Source organism: Magnolia sinica, chromosome 19 (genome assembly GCF_029962835.1).
Source record: "Magnolia sinica isolate HGM2019 chromosome 19, MsV1, whole genome shotgun sequence".
Taxonomy (NCBI): domain Eukaryota; kingdom Viridiplantae; phylum Streptophyta; class Magnoliopsida; order Magnoliales; family Magnoliaceae; genus Magnolia; species Magnolia sinica.
In genome coordinates this window covers 61,164,958-61,184,263 of record NC_080591.1, presented here as the reverse complement: position 1 = coordinate 61,184,263, position 19,306 = coordinate 61,164,958, and the positions used below count along the sequence as shown (strand labels likewise).

The following is a 19,306-nucleotide window of genomic DNA, read 5'->3' as shown; positions in this document are numbered from 1 at the left end:
TCTTATCATTAGATATGTAATCCTATTTTAGGCTAAGTAAAATACTCAAGTTGGCTTGTGATTCAGGTGTGCTACACCAAAAGTAACAATTAAGAGATGGATGTCCACCCTTGCTTTTTTATAAAGCACATGGCAACAATTATATGAAATCCACTCCATCCATTGAATGTCACACCAAATTTTAGGTTTAGGGTTCAAACGTTAGGCCTATCAATGATTTAGGTGGGCCTCACGAAATGAAATAGTTTGGAAGGTGAGGGTTGCCCTATAAACTATTCTAATCGTCTGGTCCACTTGAATGACGAATGAGATCAATGACTTTTACACGTTCGGCCCAACACAAGGTGATGCACCTGGTTGCCAAGGTGGATTTCACATAAACATTACGATGGGGCCACTCAAGCCATGGATTCCTTTGCACGGGCGACCCAACTTTCGTTGGGAAATCTAAAGGTAATCCAAATATAATTACTTAAATTACTCAGATAATTTATTGAAAACCTTTTTTAAAAAGTAACGGAATCTAAATTCTAGATTAAAGTAGCTGTTTTCTTCTTCTCCTCCATTTTCTTATTTTTTGGTAAATTTCCCTTCGTTTTTTTTTTTCCTTGTGGAGCGTGTCTGCCCATTACCAAACGTATGCGGTGGTGGGACACAATACCAAGGCATACGCTACATAGAGAGAGTATACATTACCATTATTGGATGTTTGAGATATTCTTTCTCTAATTGCAAACCAAGTAAAGCAGGCTGATAGAATTTCCTACAGACAAATGAATGACACGAAATAGCAGACCCCATGTGATCTAAAAGATTATGGGTTTGAATTGACATGAGCCGAACTGAGCATTGGTCCCAGCCCATGTATAAATAGGCATGGGCCCCTTATCCTTTTACACGCATCAGACACGGTTTGTCTTAATAAAAGGTGGATTAGATCATTGTTTCTCTCTTCCTCTCTCCTCCATTGTTTCTTTTTCTTCTTCCTTCTTTTGCTATTCTCTTTATCCTCACGCTCGCCGCACGTGCCTGCTGTCCATCAGCATCATCCAGAGACATTTAAGATGTAGGATAAAGTCTAAAATATTAAACTTAAGGAGATCAGCTCATCAATTGCAAGAAAATATAGAAGTGGAACTTGTCGATTTTTCTCCCATATGACATTGGAACAAAGGATCCAGTCTAATGAAGTTGTCATTGGTAACTATGTAAACCTTTGAATTTCCTTGGATACATATGCCATAGAAGAAACGAAACAAAGTGTGTACCAGAATCCACCATCAATGGAGCTTGCTTGATTTAGGTGTAAGATGATGAATGATGCCTTTATCTTCCACTCCTCACACCACACAATAGTCATAACTAATACATATTGTTGGAAAATGTGAGAAGAGAGGGGACCAAGACTTACATTTCATATATTTTCTTACAAGTTCTAAATAATACTAAACTTCCCAAAACCTATCTACACTTTATGCAAAGAAGTCATCTTCATAGCTCTCACCACATGACTTGAGAGATGGGTATACCAAAGCCCTATAAAACATTGTATGAACAGATCCGTATGGGCTCCTTCCGAATGCTCAAGCGATCTATCCATATCGTCCACATCTACCATATATAGATGTGTAATGCATGTAGCCCACTTCAAGAGCGAATTCTAATACACAATACACTATTGATAAAATCTCCTATACAATTTTGGGAAAACTCATGGTTATAGGTAAGGTTGCGAACTTATAATAAATTGGTTGTCTATATAAGAGTCTGAAAAACATGTTTAGCTACTGCATCTCGTTTTGGTTGGATCCATAGCCTCATGTGCTCTATAATCAAACTATAATAACTCTAAAATAACACAAAATTGGGCTCCTTTTGAATGCTCTAGAAAACTCTCCATATCATCCGGTCTACCATCTGTAGACGTCTATTGCATGCAGCCCACCTTAAGAGCTAATGCTAACAAACTATTGATAAAGTCTAACACAAAAGATTTGAGCGCCAGTCCAGGATACTTATCAACCTAGCTCCAAATCTACAATCTACAATACTAGCCTAGCTAGGTAGGTGCGCAATGTAATGCACTACCTAGTCTATTTGATTTAGAGATGATTTGAATTGGGAAAATTTGAATTCCTAGGTGTTCTACTGCCTGCTCATAATTCCAACATTTGTAGGATGATGGGCATTGAAAATCTCAACAATTTAAATGGCTATCGATTGCAACACTTAAAAATTGACATTTTCTATTTCTAAATGTATGATGGGATGGGCAATTAAAGATGTGAGATTCACATGATGAAAGATTTAAATTAATAATGACACCATTTATATTTTATGCGTTTGCAAGAAAATAGGATGCATAGCTAACTTGTCTTGTAGGATATAATTCAGTGAGAAAAAAATTGAAGAAAAAATCATCATCTAGGGAAGCATGCTAGAGCATGATGCATGCATAAAATGTGCAATGTCATTTTTGGGCCACATGCATGGAGAATTCAGCTTCATGATCGATTAATTACTACAATCTTGATTTACATATTTCTCATAGAGCAATTATGGGTTAATCTTGTTAAGGTGTACTACAATGCATCTTCAAGGGGTATGATGTGTAGAGAAAAAGGTGGAGGTGATTGAATCCATTAATTGAAAAAGTCTACATCTAACTTGAAGTAGTATCATAATATAAAGCTCTTTTTTATGGTTGAAAAAAACCAATATAACTCTATTAATTAAATCCAACGAACTTGGATTTGAAATTAAAATTTTGGCTTGGGCTCAAGGATGGCATATAAAATTAAGGATGGAAATGGTCTAAGTGACTAGGCCCAAGGACTGAGCCAAGGCTGGATCCTTACTCTTGCTCTGGTGGTAGACTCTCAGGAGTTTCAATGCCCAGTCAAGGGTTCGAGTATCCATAGGTGGGGAAATCCCACTACGGCGTGAGTGTGTGTGCGTGTAAAAAAAGAAAAAAAGAAAAAGGACCGAGCCAAGGCCTGATAACCAGGTCGGACTGGACCTAGTCCAATGATGAATGGCAAGGCTTTACCTATTTGCCCGGTCCAACCATTGAGTGGACCACCATTATAATGGTTTTAAGACATTTCTACATGATTCTAAAAATAAAATAAAATTCCCCTTGGACATACATGCACACTTTCAAGACAATCTTTAAATAGAGATGAGTTTAATCAAATAAACCTTATATTCAAACCTTTGATTACTTAAATAATTTCCTTATAGGATCGATCCTATAGGGTCAAGCTCAATGCTTAAGGGATTAGGGCTGAGATGTGCTCTGGTATCGATCCCTAGCGGGGGTGGCTAACATGGAGTGTGTGTACTGACATGGGTGTGTACTAACAACCTAACCTTTAAAAAAAAAAAAAAGAAGAAGAAGAAGAAAAAAAGAGGGATTAGGGCTGAGATGTGCTCTGGTCATTTTACCCTTGGCCGAGCCCAACCAACTTGGCCCGACTTCATGTGTGTTTATGAATTCCATAGGTATCCTACGGTTGTGTTTCATCATCAATTTGGCAAAACATGGATTTTGCATGGACCATTGGTTGTTGCAAAAGGATGTCTTAAATCTTGTTTTTCACTGCGCTACTCGACCAGTCGAGAGGCCTGCTTGATCGGTCGAGGCCCACTTGACTCGAAGTCCAGTGAGCATAGTTTTTTGGGTATTTAGGCTGCTCGACTAGTCGAGGATTACGCAGCTCACGTGCGGACTACGTAAATTTGATGCGGTTTCCGAAAATTTTCAAACTAGATGCGTAAGTGATATGTGAAGTTATCCTCAGGTATTCCCACGTTCTGCTCTGATACCAACTTCTGTCACGTCCCAAACCCAGAAATCGAATTCACGGGAATCCCGATCGCCGAATCCAGTACCGACAGCCTTCGTAGTACCCCGTTCTCGGCTCCTAACATTCATATGTTAGATTTCGATCCTAGGATCCTACAAGGAGGATTTTTTTTTTGCAATTTACATTTATATAGTAATAATAATAAACATAAGATTACCCAATTCACAAAGACAACATCATCATCACATATCCACTAATATAAACATTTGAATACAATACTGAAAGGGAAATACGTAAATCGAAAGTCAAGCTCCAGAAGACCGCTGCACGCTCCAAGCTCAACACTGCTGCAACCTATCATCATCTGCACGCATCTATCGTGCATAAGCTTATAGAAAGCTTAGAGGGTGGTGTAAGTATGTGCACAAGGTAAGTACCAAGTATTCAATACAATGTCATTGTTATACAATACCGAAAATACTGGTAATCCATAAATCGTACAATGTCAAAATAAGCAGGAATACTGACAAGATCATGAATTATCAGAGTAAATAAAAATGCTGACAATGCCACGAATCATAAGATAACAGAATAAGCAGAACTATCGACAAGTCCATAAGTCATACAATATTAGAATACGTAATACGAATCAACTGTGCAAATGAGAAGTTATGAAGGGTCAAATATCAGATGCCGTCTCTAAACTATATAAATGCACAAACACAATTAACACAAAATGCCATATGCCGCGGATGTAATGCAATATGCGGTGCGAATGGAATGATCATGCTGAAGTGTGAAGTCGGGATGATAGTACGTAGTATCGCAGGCTATGGGGTCCATCACAAGGGACTTCTATCCAAACCAGTCCCATACCTAAATTTGGATAGTCAGACTCAATGTGGTAAACTCCTGATCTCAGGTTAGTCGCGCGCCCCAACCGAAATCCTGGCCATTGCGAAGGCACACGTAACAAATAGTTGTGCACCACCAACCCGAGTGGATAGTGAATGAATGAATGCATGAATGAGTATGCAACTCCTGCTCACTAAATCCACAAATCAGTACAGTTCATCTCTGGGATCATCACCGGGGTTTAGTACACTCCAAATGGCACTGTCTCTCTCCTAGCAGCATAGGAGCGTATAAGAGACCTCACTATCCGTCCGGCCAATAGTCTGTCAATACATATTCAACCGTCGATAACGGACCCATTCACGAGCTGGTCAAACTTAGCCTAGTAATGCCCCTTACGCTTGGGCGGGTAAGGCCACACCCCCTCCCAACCGACCACGATACAGTGGGGGATGCGGCCTCCTGGTATTCGGTACTCGGGCGCTCATGTATCCACTCGGTCTCGAAGTTAGGGCGTGTAAAAAAAGAAAAAAAGAAAAAGGACCGAGCCAAGGCCTGATAACCAGGTCGGACTGGACCTAGTCCAATGATGAATGGCAAGGCTTTACCTATTTGCCCGGTCCAACCATTGAGTGGACCACCATTATAATGGTTTTAAGACATTTCTACATGATTCTAAAAATAAAATAAAATTCCCCTTGGACATACATGCACACTTTCAAGACAATCTTTAAATAGAGATGAGTTTAATCAAATAAACCTTATATTCAAACCTTTGATTACTTAAATAATTTCCTTATAGGATCGATCCTATAGGGTCAAGCTCAATGCTTAAGGGATTAGGGCTGAGATGTGCTCTGGTATCGATCCCTAGCGGGGGTGGCTAACATGGAGTGTGTGTACTGACATGGGTGTGTACTAACAACCTAACCTTTAAAAAAAAAAAAAAGAAGAAGAAGAAGAAAAAAAGAGGGATTAGGGCTGAGATGTGCTCTGGTCATTTTACCCTTGGCCGAGCCCAACCAACTTGGCCCGACTTCATGTGTGTTTATGAATTCCATAGGTATCCTACGGTTGTGTTTCATCATCAATTTGGCAAAACATGGATTTTGCATGGACCATTGGTTGTTGCAAAAGGATGTCTTAAATCTTGTTTTTCACTGCGCTACTCGACCAGTCGAGAGGCCTGCTTGATCGGTCGAGGCCCACTTGACTCGAAGTCCAGTGAGCATAGTTTTTTGGGTATTTAGGCTGCTCGACTAGTCGAGGATTACGCAGCTCACGTGCGGACTACGTAAATTTGATGCGGTTTCCGAAAATTTTCAAACTAGATGCGTAAGTGAAATTTCATAAACTATAAATAGGAGTCCCTAGGGCTATTATAGGGTAGGCTAAGGCTTTCTAAAGTTATTCTAAAGGTTCCTAAAAGGGTTTTAGGATTTCTAAAGGGTGTAGCAAGGGAGAGATTCGAGATTGTTTGAATCGAGTAAGTCCTCTCTCTTTGTAATTTTTTTCATAGTGGATTTCTGTCGCTTTGTGCCGTGGTTTTTTCCTGCAAGGGTTTTTCACGTTAAATCTTTGTGTTCTCTTATGATTGCTTGACATTATTAGATTGTTATCCTAGAATTAGATCTGTGTGATTCCACAGCACAAATCCCTAACAAGTGGTATCAGAGAACTCGTTGGGGCACAGATCTAAATTTGAGAGATTAACATCAATGGGAAGCACTTGGTATGGGATTGAGAAGTACTTAGGGAAAATAATTTTGAGTTATGGAAGATCAAGATGATCAGTTCCTTAATCAAGTAAGGCGAAGATGGTGCTCTTGAGGAGCGAAAGTCTACTATGACTGATGATGAATGAAATACTTTTGATAAGAAGGCTTTATTATCGATCCATTTATATCTCACAGATGAGGTTCTCTATAATGTCATGAAGAAAAAAATTGCGGCTAAGTTATAGGTGAAGTTAGAGAATATTTATGCAAAAAAATCCTCTGAAAATTGCCTACACTTGAAGCGGCAGTGGTATAACTTCAAGATGGCAGAGGGTGGAGATTTGGAAGCTCACGTCAACAACTTTAATAAATTGGTTTGTAAATTACTCGATATGGAGGAAGTGATGAAAAATGAAGAATAAGCATGTATGTTGCTAAATTCTCTTCCAGCGTCTTATGAGGCATTCAAGGACACAATGTGCATCATGAATAAAACCCTGAGTGTCGACACATTTATCTCAGCCTTTCAAGGGAAGGCTATGAGAAAGCTTAACGGCGACATGAGGATATCTTTTGATGCATTGCTTACGGGGGAAATTCTAAACAAAGTACAAGTTTTAGATCTAAATCCAAGGGCATGGGCAAGGGAAATGTAAAGTGCTAGAACTGTGGGATGGAAGGACATGTGAAGAAGGATTGTACAAGTCCTAAATCTAAGAGAGAAAATTCTAAGGCTTCATACAGGGAAGCCAATTCTGCCACATCAGATGGATCGAGTGGATGTGATAGTGATGTTTTGTCTGTGTGTATGATCAGACGGTCATACGATGATCATAAGGATGAGTGGATTCTAAACACAGGGGCATCGTTTCACATGATTCCTCATCGGAGTTGGTTCACTAAATACAGGGAGTGCGATGGTGGACATGTATTTATGGGCAATGATGTGCCTGTAATGTTATGGTTGTTGGTTTGGTGTGCATCAAGATGGTTGATGGGGTGGAGCGTACCTTGACTGATGTCAGACATGTTCCCGACATGAAGAAGAATCTGATTTCTCTTGGTGTACTTGAGGCAATGGGCTGCAAGTTCACAAGTATTGATGGTGCTCTTAAAGTATCTAAGGGAGAATGGGTAATCATGAAAGTGCAATGACTTGGTCGGGAGCACTTCAAAAGGTAAAAAGGTGGAGCTACAATGGATGTAACGGATTCCACCTCTGCACGTGTGTGGCATGTTAGGCATGGCCACATGAGCGGAAAAGGCAGGAAGGCTGAGACGCATGGACATAGATATAGAGCAGGGGGAGTAGCCACCTGTAAGAAAAATCACATGGCATAATCGCAAGATATCGAGAAGTATATGGACAACTCCAATATTGCAAGGGATTCATCTTCTATTTAGATGGCTCTAGGTGAGCTTGGTGTTGAGAAGTAGAAGGTGATTATGGGCGATGTAATGGACTCGTTGTACTAGATCAACACATGAGAGCTGGTGGATCTTCCAGTGGGCCAGAGAGCGGTTGGATGCATGTGGATCTTCATGAGGATACAACATATATATAGAGCGAGGTTGGTAGCGAATGGTTATGCTCAGAGAGAAGGGATCAGCTTCTTAGAGATATTTGCGCCGATGATATAGCAGGTGTCTATTAGATCTATGATTGGCACTGGTTGGCCAATGTGATCTTAAGCTGGAAGGATGGATGTGGAGTTTGCACTTCTGTATGGGAAATTGGAAGATCAGATTTACATGAAGCAACCAGAGCGGTTCGAAGTTAAAGGGGCTGAGAAAAAGACTTTGCAGGAGGTCGTGGTACAACCTGTCGCTTAAGCAAGTAGTTTGATTCCTTCATGGTGAGTTAGGAATTGTATGTTGATGACATGCAGATCACCAATTATGACATGTTTGAAATCAATGTACTGAAGACCCGGTTAAGTGGGATATTCAGGATGAAGGATCGGGGGCTGCAAAGATGGTTCTCAGCATTGAGATTGGAAGAGGAGTAGGTTTCAGTAATCACAGGCAGAATACCTTGGGTAGGTATTGATTAAGTATGTGATGAACCAGGCAAAACCGGAGAGCATTTCCTACATGTCTCTCCTCGAGTTTTCCTCAAGACATGTCCTAAAATAGATGATGAAAGGTAAGATATATCTCATGAGCCTTATTCGAATGTAGTTGGTAGTGCATGCCATGGTCTGGATTAAACCAGTTATTTCACAGGCTATCAATGTAGTGAGCGAATACCCGGACAAGTAATATTGGGTAGCGGTGAGATGATAAGAAGACTATGTCTTTCCTTTTGAGAAGACATGAGCAAAGGTGGTTGGGCACGTGGATTCTGATCCGGCATTCATGCTCACCTAGAATGTTCCTGCAGAAAAGTTCAAGTTCTATGCAACTTCTCTAGGCTTGGTGATGGCATAAAGGAAGGACAGAGTGTGCACGAGAAGCTATGATGTAATGCAGAGATAAGAGAAGAGGTCAAGAAGCTACATGGTTAAAGATTGAACACATGGTGGAGATTGTTGCAAAATGATGTCTTAAATCTTCTTTTTCACTACGCTGCTCGACCGGTCGAGGCCCGCTCGACTCGAAGTCCAGCGAGCATAGCTTTTTGGGTATCTAGGTTGCTCGACTAGTCGAGGGTCAGGCTCGACCAGTCGAAGGGGTCCTTCGACCAGTCGAGGCCCTGGCTTGACTAGTCGAGGGTTATGCAGCCCACACACGGACTGTGTAAATTTGATGCAGTTTTCAGAATTTTCCAAACTAGGTGGAGTTTCCTAAACTATAAATAGGGGTCCCTAGGGCTATTCTAGAGTAGGCTAAGGCTTTCTAAAGTTATTCCAAGGGTTCCTAAAAGGGTTTTAGAATTTCTAAAGAGTGTAGCAATGGTGAGATTTGAGATTGTTCGAATCGGGTAAGTCCTCTCTCTTTGTAATTTTTTTTATAGTTGATTGTTGTTGCTTTGTGCCATGGTTTTTTCCCATAAGGGTTTTCCATGTTAAATCTTTGTGTTCTCTTGTGATTGCTTGGCATTATTGGATTGCTATCATAGATCTAGATCTGTGTGATTCCGCAACACAAATCCCCAACATTGGTTTCATTTTATTTTTTTATTTTTTTGTTACATATCTATTTCTTTACATAGTTTAAAAACTCAAAATCTCAACTCGACTCGATATATATTTGGTTCGGGTTGACTCAAAGACCGACCCTACTAGTCTTGATAATTGATTATTATAAATTAAAATAGGGTTTTGTTAAGGTTTTTTCAAGGTACATTATTAAAGTCACCAAACCTTTAAAGGTCACATATAGTGACATATTGTCGATCTTAACCATTCATTTGTTCATAAAATTAGGAGCAAGCTATGGTTAAAAAATCATACCAATAGGGTAATCTTTAGCTTCCAATTAATAGTATCAAAATAGTAGTCAAAATTGACTGAAGAAACAAAATAGGTAAAATTATCATCTTAAAACATGTATTAGCTAGCAGATAGATCCGGATTTTTTATTTCTTATGATTATAAAGTAATATTTTGATTTGATTATTCTAACCATGAGATTTATGGATTATAAATAATGGATGGTTGTAACAAATCTCCCTTTCTAAAGGTTAGGATCATCTAATATGTGTGATTCTATGGCTTACTCTTAGTAGTGAATGAATTAATGGTTTAGATAGACTACCTCACCTTGTGTGCGATTTAAAAAGTTTAGAGGATGTAGAAAAACCATAAAAATATTATGAACAATAAAGATTATTTAAAAAGAGTTAGGCATTTAATGTAAGTATTACAAGATAAGAAAAATGAAAGATCTAACAATTGTGACGATTTGACTGAGTTAGGGTTAATTAACTCAACAAGTCTTCACGTGTCAGCACTGAGTCATGCTCAGGAAGTAATTAAGTTTTCTAATGAATTATCTTAAAATCTCACCGCGTCGAGTTGGCTTGTCTAAGTTTTGGGTAAAGTGAGAACCATGTTTCTTCTTGCATGTGGCCCACTCGATCAGTCCAACGAATGGATTACAAATGTTTAACATGGAAACAATAAATTGAAATTTGAAGGTTGTTTGCTTGCACAAAATATCATGAAATTTCGTGATATTTGGTGCAACCAAATGCATACTCAATGATCCATAACACCGTAATGTTAGTCCCTGGTGTGGAGGAACCATGGCCCAAGACTATTGTTGTCAGGACCATCCTAGCCTTTCAAGTAGTTGGCACGTGGCATGCAAATAGACGCTCAGAGTAGAATGCAACAAGGTCCACATACAATTGATAGAGCCTAGGATTTAGTGGCTAGGATATTCCAAACCAGGATTTTTATTTTTTTTAAAGGTGTGGTCCACCAATGATGTAGAGCAGGTTGTGGATAATTTCATGGCCAAGATGGACCAGAAAAGGCTCGATCAGAGATGAAGGCAATTTGGATCATCAGAACTTAAAACAGACATATCTCGCAAATCGGAATGAGCCATCAAACGTACCATATATGATTTTGGGGTAGGATGGGACCATGCAGGGTTGCCCACGCCGAATTTGTGAAATATCATCAAATCGACGGTTGAATTCTTATTTTAATTTTGTTTTTTTACTATTTATAGTAAGTTTTTGTTTAAGTGTAACTCCTCTGTTAGGCTTTAGATGCTGCATTCACTATGAAAGGTACTTCGAATAATTAAGAGAACAACATGGTGAAGCCAAATAAGACAATTACTAACTTTGGTAAAAAAACAATGAGGTCTAGTGGAAATCATGACAGTTTATAAATAGTAAGTCACAATTTATAGGAGTTTTAGTTGTAGTTTACTTCCGAAACTTCTCCCTAAGGTTCAGAGCCTTATTTAAAGAGTTGTAATTTCTTTCATAAAATTATTTCAAATGTTTTAGAATTATTTCTATTTTCTTTTTCTCGTGGATTCGAGGTTTCTTTGCGAGGAGTCCAAGTTCCAAGAATACGGAACAGTTACTCCTGAGGAAGGCAATGCTCGACCTCATGTCCTTTCCTCTGTCAGCCAAGGAGGGGGATTATTAGTGGAAATGATCAAACGAACGTTGGAGCCCGCCTGCAAAACCTAAGTGTAGATATCTTGTGTAGTTGTCTCCCATCCAATGAACCATCCTATTTTGGTCCACTGTACATACGGTGGGGCCTAGTGATTAATGGCCTGGGGCTGCACACATGCCACCCGTGACTGGGAATGTGATTGTGCATTGAACACTTGCTTACCGTTGAAAACTTCTTAGGGACCACATAATTTTTGGATGAAGCTGATATTTGTAATTTTATCTTCATCCATGTCTGTTTGATCTTATGAACATCATCACTGTGGACCTTAGGAAGGTTTTAACGGTGGATGTCATTGTCCTGTTTCCTGTGGTGTGGTCCACTTGAGATTTGGATATGCTTCAAGTTTGGGCTCATGCCCTGAAATGATCTAAAAAAATGGAGGACGTGGATTGCGTACTGAGCAAACTCCGTGGGGTCCACCATGATTTTACATATATTATCCACTTTGTCCATCCATTTTATCAGATAATTTTAGGGCTTTAGCCCAAAAATGAAGTATATCCAAATCTTAAGTGGACCTTACCATAGGAAACAGTGTGAATTGAAATTCATAATTGTAGGGCTTTAGCCCAAAAACGAATTATATCCAAATCTCAAGTGGACCTCACCACAGGAAACAGTGTGAATTGAAATTCTACTGTCGAAAATTTCTTGAGGCCCACAAAAGTTTTGGATCAATATGTTATTTATGTTTTCCCTTTATCCATGTCTATGTGATCTTATGAACATGTTTGATGACAAATAAACATCACTGTGGGCCCTATCAAGATTTCAACGGCGGAAGTCATTATTCCCACTGTTTCCTGTGGTGTGGTCCACTTGAGCTTTGGGAATACTTCAACTTTCCACTCAACCGCTCAAATGAGCTAGAAAAATGGATGGACGATGTGGATAAGCCACACACATTCACAGTAGGCCCAACTGAGTTTACTCAGTATGACAAAAGCGTGCTGAGTAACTCAGTACGTAGTCCGATTTCAAAAATGGAAGGACAGCGCGGATAAGACATATACATCACTTGTGGGCTCCACAGAATTTACTCAGCACACAATCCGCCCTCTTGAGAGGGACAAACATGAAAAAAAAACCAGCCCTTTTTGGACAAACAAGTGTCTACAATTCAAAGGTTAGGATTGTTCGGATTGTGATTTGGCCTAATTGGGTTCCACAATTTAGTCGATTTACTTTGAGTTAAGATATGCCCATCTACAATTTTTGAGTGCATGCATATCAAGTAACATACATTGCCTATATCAAATAATTCACATTCCCTAACTATCTATCTTTGTCGCTAATATGTGGCCTTGTCAAAGAGCGGATTCTCCTGGTTTTCGGCCTGGATCAAAATGAGACCCATGGGATAAATGGTCTGGATCTTGCACAAACAAGCCATGTTCATGTGTACCGCAAAGAAAACCCTCAATTTCACACCCATGAGCATACTTGCTAAGAAAAGACCGCGGTGCCTAATCCAATAGTATTTAGAACTGAACACAAGTCGAGTTCGAATTGAGCTAATGTAAAGAAAAATGCAGAATTGTAAAGGACCGTGCTATGCATTGAGTGTGAAGATCAAATAAATTGAATAAAATGACATATCAAATTGGGATGCCATCGCTGTAGGCTTGATGTCATAGTCTTCCACACCTTACACTCTTTAGAGAAGTACTGGGATAGGAATAAGAGCTTAAGTCGTATGTAGGTTTGGGGACTCAACCTTGCTTACATAATTAAGAGGGTTGAGGAGTTTGAAACCCATCAAAACTCCTCTCCATATAGGCTCCACATAATTTTGCCAATCCTACTCTAACTAGAATATGTACATGTGACGCAATTGCAGTGCACTACCCCTTAGATGATCTTAGATGAATCACAACTTAATGGGGTCCACCGGTACACCCGATCACACTATTCAACAATTAGAGAGATCCAAACCATTGATCAATAAGGCCCACCTTATAGAATTTTTACATTCTCCCATTTGGGCCATGTCAATCAATGTAAATGATTATTTTTTAAAAATATATATTTTGAAGACATGTTTTTAGCATTGAAGAAAATAACCGAATGGTTAACCAATGTAATTGTTGGATAGTACGGGCAATGCTTTTACAATTTGGTCCATCAAGGATACTAGTATAGGATTGTGGAAGTCATCACAACATTTAGTCTTAGAGAAGTGAGATTAAGCACAGTCACAAATACTAATACTCTTAACAACATAAATCAGGAACTAAGAAGTGTGGTATAATGATTACACACGTAGTGTGATGATATTTGCTTATCCTTAAGATGTTCAGGAGCTTTCACATGTTTCCAATAAAACATTACTATAATTTCATTTTTTTTCAAAATGAATTGCGTATGCATAAGAGAAGTAGAAATTAAATTTATACTAAAATCATCAAAACTTTACAAATAAGATATCTTCAATGTATATGAAAATAAAACATGCATAACTCCCATTAACAAATACATCTGCGGGGTCAATGACTCCCATGGATGTTACATGCTCCTGAAATAACGTGATAGGGAGCCTTTTAGTAAGCGGATGTGCAATCATCTGCTTAGTGTCTATGATTTCCAAGGACACTAGACAATTCTGAATTATTTCCTTCACAATAAGATACTTGATGTTAATATACTTCGACCTTGATGAATGCTTATTGTTATTAGAAAAGGAAACCGTAACTGAGTTACGTAAAAGATTCTCAATTGTTTCGGGATATGCTCGAATACCCATAAACTTCCTCTTAATTGATTAAATGAAGGAACTTAAGCAATAGTCTTACTAAGTTGATCAAACTCCAACAATTTTAAATTCAATATCTTATCTTATCATCATACTCAAAGCATTCTTAATTCCACAAATGATCATTTCCCAAACATGTTTTTACCTCGAAAAATTGAAAATTTTCACAATTTTTTCTCAAAACTAAGAAAACACTGATTAGTTTACTTAATCCACACCGCTAACCTAAAACCTACATTGTCCTTAATGTAAAAGATATGAGCATGCAATGCATATGAGACAACGAAAAGAAATGAAAAATGATAGGAAGATAATAGTAGAAGAAGGAGAATTGATGCTTTTCCAAAGTTCTTAACATGTAAATGGGTTAGCACGAAGACTAAACAAATTGAAATCAAACTATCCTAATCGTAAATCCTATGAAAGCAATAAATCTAACTACACCTTCGTCAGATTAGGAGGTCAATCCTGGGATACAGGATCAGTCCGATTGAATCACTGTTTTCGCTCATTACAAATAGGCCATACTATGAACTAACTAACCCAAACCATAATCATTGTGTACAAAAAATCTCGCTACCCAATTCATTACAGAAATGCCTTGATTATTCGAATAAGCTTTATACCACTCATTAGTGGGCCACTAAACCTGAGACTATAGAAAGACGTTTGTTTTAGCGAGCTTGAGATCCATCATAAGACATCGAGCTGAGATCGCGCCTCGAATCGCTCAACTTGGACTCACAAGGTCAGTGCATGAGTTATGCAAATATTCCTGCAATTAATCAAGAACTTAAGTTAATTGTCTACGTTTGGTATTTGCCCAAGTTATGGCTTTCTAGCCATTAGATCGCTACCAAATTTAGGACAATAACCTAGAGTAATGTCTTACGTAAATTCATATAGTCATGGGCTCGATCGATAGTCGGTGACCATCGAACTGACTTCTAATCATACTCGCTGATTAATGCATCCAAATGGCAGGCCGATCATATCTATATGTATATCATCAATGGGGCCAACCATCCTATGGTGTATATCAACCCATATACCCTATAGTGGGCCCTAAAGTTTAGAAACACCCTGTAAGACCCGTATCCTAACCCATACTATTCTGTAGGCTTCTGCGGTCCTCCCAGTTGAATTCTGACGACCCGCGATCTGTTATCGGCGTTTGTGCGCGACCCTGAGTCGTATCCCTTTTATCTGAGTCAACTCAATCCGAGACTTGTACCACAGCGACCGTGCCGTCGCCGCGGTTCCGATGCCGCATCTCACGCGCCGAAGCGATACCCGGGCCAAGAGATGTGGGCCTGCATTCAGTTCGAGGAAAATACCGCGCGTTGTAATTTTTAAGAGAATCTCTACCCTAAACATCACATCAATCCATTAATCAAGTCTAAGTACACAACCTTACCTAGCCATCCCATTTTCACCAACAAGGCATGACACCCATACCTTTTTCACTCAAAAGTCAACATGCACCATGCTCCCTCATCCCATCACCCCATCCATCACCACTCCTCTCTCTCATTCTCTCTCTCCATTCTCCCAAGCAACCCCATCATGAGAGACGTCCAAGCTATTTCTAAGAGAGGGGAGCTTGGTGTGGTCCACCTCCCTATCTTCCATCTCCACCGTCCAATCACCATCATCCTCTATTAAAGTGGTAGCCGAGGAGTTTAGCGTGCCATTGATCTAAGAAGAAGCAAGAAAGGTGGGTGTTTTTCTAAGGTTTGAGTTGTGTGATTATGATGGTTTAAGGACCCATTGTGGTGGGACCCATCTCGATATATGTATTGTATAGGGAGGGCCCTTAGTGGCGGGGTCCCTCCCTCTACCTCACCGATCTCTCTTTCTCTCTATCTGTCATATATTTTTCTATGGTGATGATGATGCGTGTGGCCCACCCGGCTAGACCCCACCTGGATATATGTATCACGTCCGCCCGTCCGCCATGCAGGGCCACTCTGCTGGCCGCCCTACAGCAACACCTCACTGCCGTCCTTGAGCTGACTCTGGATGAAGGAGAAATACAAATATCCGCTGGATATTCCAGCTGGTGGACCATACACATGGGGCCCACCTTGTATGCATATATTAAAATCCAGACCGTCCGTCCAGGGGATGGGATGGTGGAACCACCAAGTGCATGTGTTCTGTACGCCTCACGTATGTGTGGATTGGCTATACACCTCACACGTGTGTAGATTGGCTAGTATGCCTCACACGTGTGTAGATTGGCTGGTATGCCTCACATAATGACAACATGTGGAGCCACCTTGGTTTGATAGCATCCACACCGTCCAATCCATGGACGATTGATGCTGATTGGTTGGAGTACCTCACACTAGCCATTTTGTTGTTGTTTGTGACGTCAGCAATTTATGTGAGTCCCCTTTAATGGGTATATTTTAAATCTAGACCGTCCATTCTATGCACGTGTGGCCCCCACCCACGTGGGACCACTGTGATGTACGTTTCATCCAAGCTGTCCATCTGTTTGAGCAGCATGGGACCCACCTGTTGTGCGTATACATTCTAGTACGTGGGATGTGCTGGATGCACCCCCATGTATTTGCATCCAAACCGTTCAGCAGTGGCCCCACTGCTAGACGTCACAAGTTCCATGGGTCTGCATCATGAGGAATGTGTTATATCTCACCGTCCATCACCGATGGGGCCCTACCATGATATACGTGTTTATCTACACGGTACATCCAGCACCAATACGTTGTTGGATTAACGTCAGCAAGCTCTGTGGGGGCCACCATAAGGTAGTGTTATATCCACACCGTCCAAAGGGATGGTGGTCCAGTTGATGACGTCAGAAAGTGAAATGGGTCTGGTGTAACACCTGGTCTATTTGGTACTGTTTTTCATGCTTATGATGATTGAAGCCCTTAGCTAGACATGGATTGATCATTCATAGTACACACTCAACTGACCGGAACCCCAAGACCTTGAAACCTATCTCATATCGACCGCCCCGTCGCCGCGATCGTGGAGGTACCACCCGTGCGTCGGTATGATACTCCGTTAGTGAGATACGCCGTGAAGAATAATAAGTGTATCATGTGCGCATGGCACCATGTATTTTATTCCACACATGTGCACAACACATGTCAAGCACACATGTACATGCCACACATGGGTGAGAGAATCTCTACCCATGTGTGTGATGTCACATACCCATACCTCCCATCTCTCATATGCTCCCCAAAGTCAACATCTCTCCATGCCACACCTCATGTATGACATCATCAAACCATGCCATCCCATGCTTCTTTAATCCACCATTAATTACAAATCATGAGTTAATTATCAAAATTATAGCCTAAGCTAATATTAATCACATTAGCCTAACTTAACCAAAAGTTTATCCATTTCTCTATAAATACACTTCCACCCCTTAGCCTTTCACCATTTTTCTACAATTAGAGAGAGAGAGAGAGAGGATTGATCTTGGTGGGCCATCAATCACATCCCTTCCATCCATCTCAACCATTAATTTCATCTCAACCATCCATCTAATTCATCAAGGTGAGTACACCCACCCTACTCATTCTTATTTTATTTTGTTGTGTTTATGTATGGTAGAGATGATGTTAATGATGATGTGATTAATGGTGTGGATGATGAAGATAGTATGATTGATGGTGAAGATAATTGCACTAATGATGATGATGCTATTAATGGTGGGGATGCATAGGAGAAAACATATAAAATTAATTTATTATAGAGTTCATGTGGGACCCATTGATAGTGAGCCCCACCAAAATGTTTGCATGGCATCCAAATCACCCATCCATTGGCCCATTGGGCTGGCCAAACTCACACACACTTACACGTATAAAAAAAAAGAGAGAGACACTTCCAGCCATTTGATTTAAAGGGGCAGGGGTTGTGGGTCCCCAACGGGCCCCACACGTGATGTATGTATTTAATCCACGTTGTCCATTTAATTTCTTAGCTCATTTTAGCCATGGAGCTGAAAAATGAAGATAATCCAAATCTTAGGTGGCCCACACCATCTAAACTAATGTGTAGACATGGCTAAAGCATATAAAAGCACTTGCTGGGCCCCACCTGAAATTTGGATGCATTTGAAACTTGGATTGGACGCTCCACCATGTGGGACACACATAACAGATGGACTAGATCGTCTTGTTGTGGGCCCCATATATGAGAAACAAAAAAAAAAAAACAAAAAAAAAAAACAAAACAAAACAACGTTGACGCTGCAGCATGCAGCGTCTCTTTTGACGTTGGAAAGAGGTGGCCCCACCACAGGCCTTAGCTTGATGTATGTCAAACATCAGCGCCGTGAATTTGATGGGTCCCCTCTTGAAAATGGGTCACGCCAAAAATTAACCATACAAAGAACCTAGGTGGCCCACACCATCTAAAATAATGTGTAATCATGGCTAAAACATATAAAAGCACTTGCTGGGCCCCACCTGAAATTTTGATGTAATCGAAACTTGGAATGACCCCTTAACTTAGTGGGACACACGTAATAGACGGGCTAGATCGTCTTGTTATGGGCCCTAAATATGAAATTCAAAAAAATAAAAAAAATAAAAAAAATAAAAAAAATAAAAAAAATAAAAAATTGCAACAGCAATGACGCTGTTGCTGCAGCAATCAGCGTCTCAATTGACGCTGGAAAGAAGTGAGCCCCACCATAGGCCCCACCTTGATGTATGTCGAACATCAGCACGGGTCCCATTTAAAAATGGGTCACCCCCCAAATTTCAGCCGTACACAGAACTCAGGCGGCCCACACCATAAAAATATATATATATATATATAATAATACTTACAAAAAAAAAGAGATTTGGATCAATCTGATCATGAGGTATGTGTTATATCCAAACCGTCCATCCATTTGGCAAGTTTGTCTTAAGGCTTGAGAAGAAAAAAATAAGATAGATCTAACTATCAAGTGGGCCACACTACAAAAGTGGTAGGGATTGAACGTAAACCATTGGAACCCTTTTCGGGTCAGAAATTTTGGAGCAGTATGAAATTTGTTTTCCCCTTAATTCAGGTCTTTGTAACCTTATGAACAGATTGGAT

At 40.0% G+C, this 19,306-nt stretch overlaps 1 long non-coding RNA gene across 1 annotated transcript in view; it reads right to left on the bottom strand.

Moving 5' to 3' along the window:
- Window positions 1–991: 991 nt before the first annotated feature.
- The window catches only part of LOC131235547 (uncharacterized), an 85,075-nt gene continuing 66,760 nt past the window's right edge, over window positions 992–19,306 (bottom strand). The window contains exons 2-3 of the long non-coding RNA XR_009166203.1: window positions 1,269–1,362; window positions 992–1,032 (exon numbers count right to left, since the gene is read on the bottom strand). This is a non-coding gene — a long non-coding RNA (uncharacterized LOC131235547). The remainder of the gene's footprint in view (window positions 1,033–1,268; window positions 1,363–19,306) is intronic.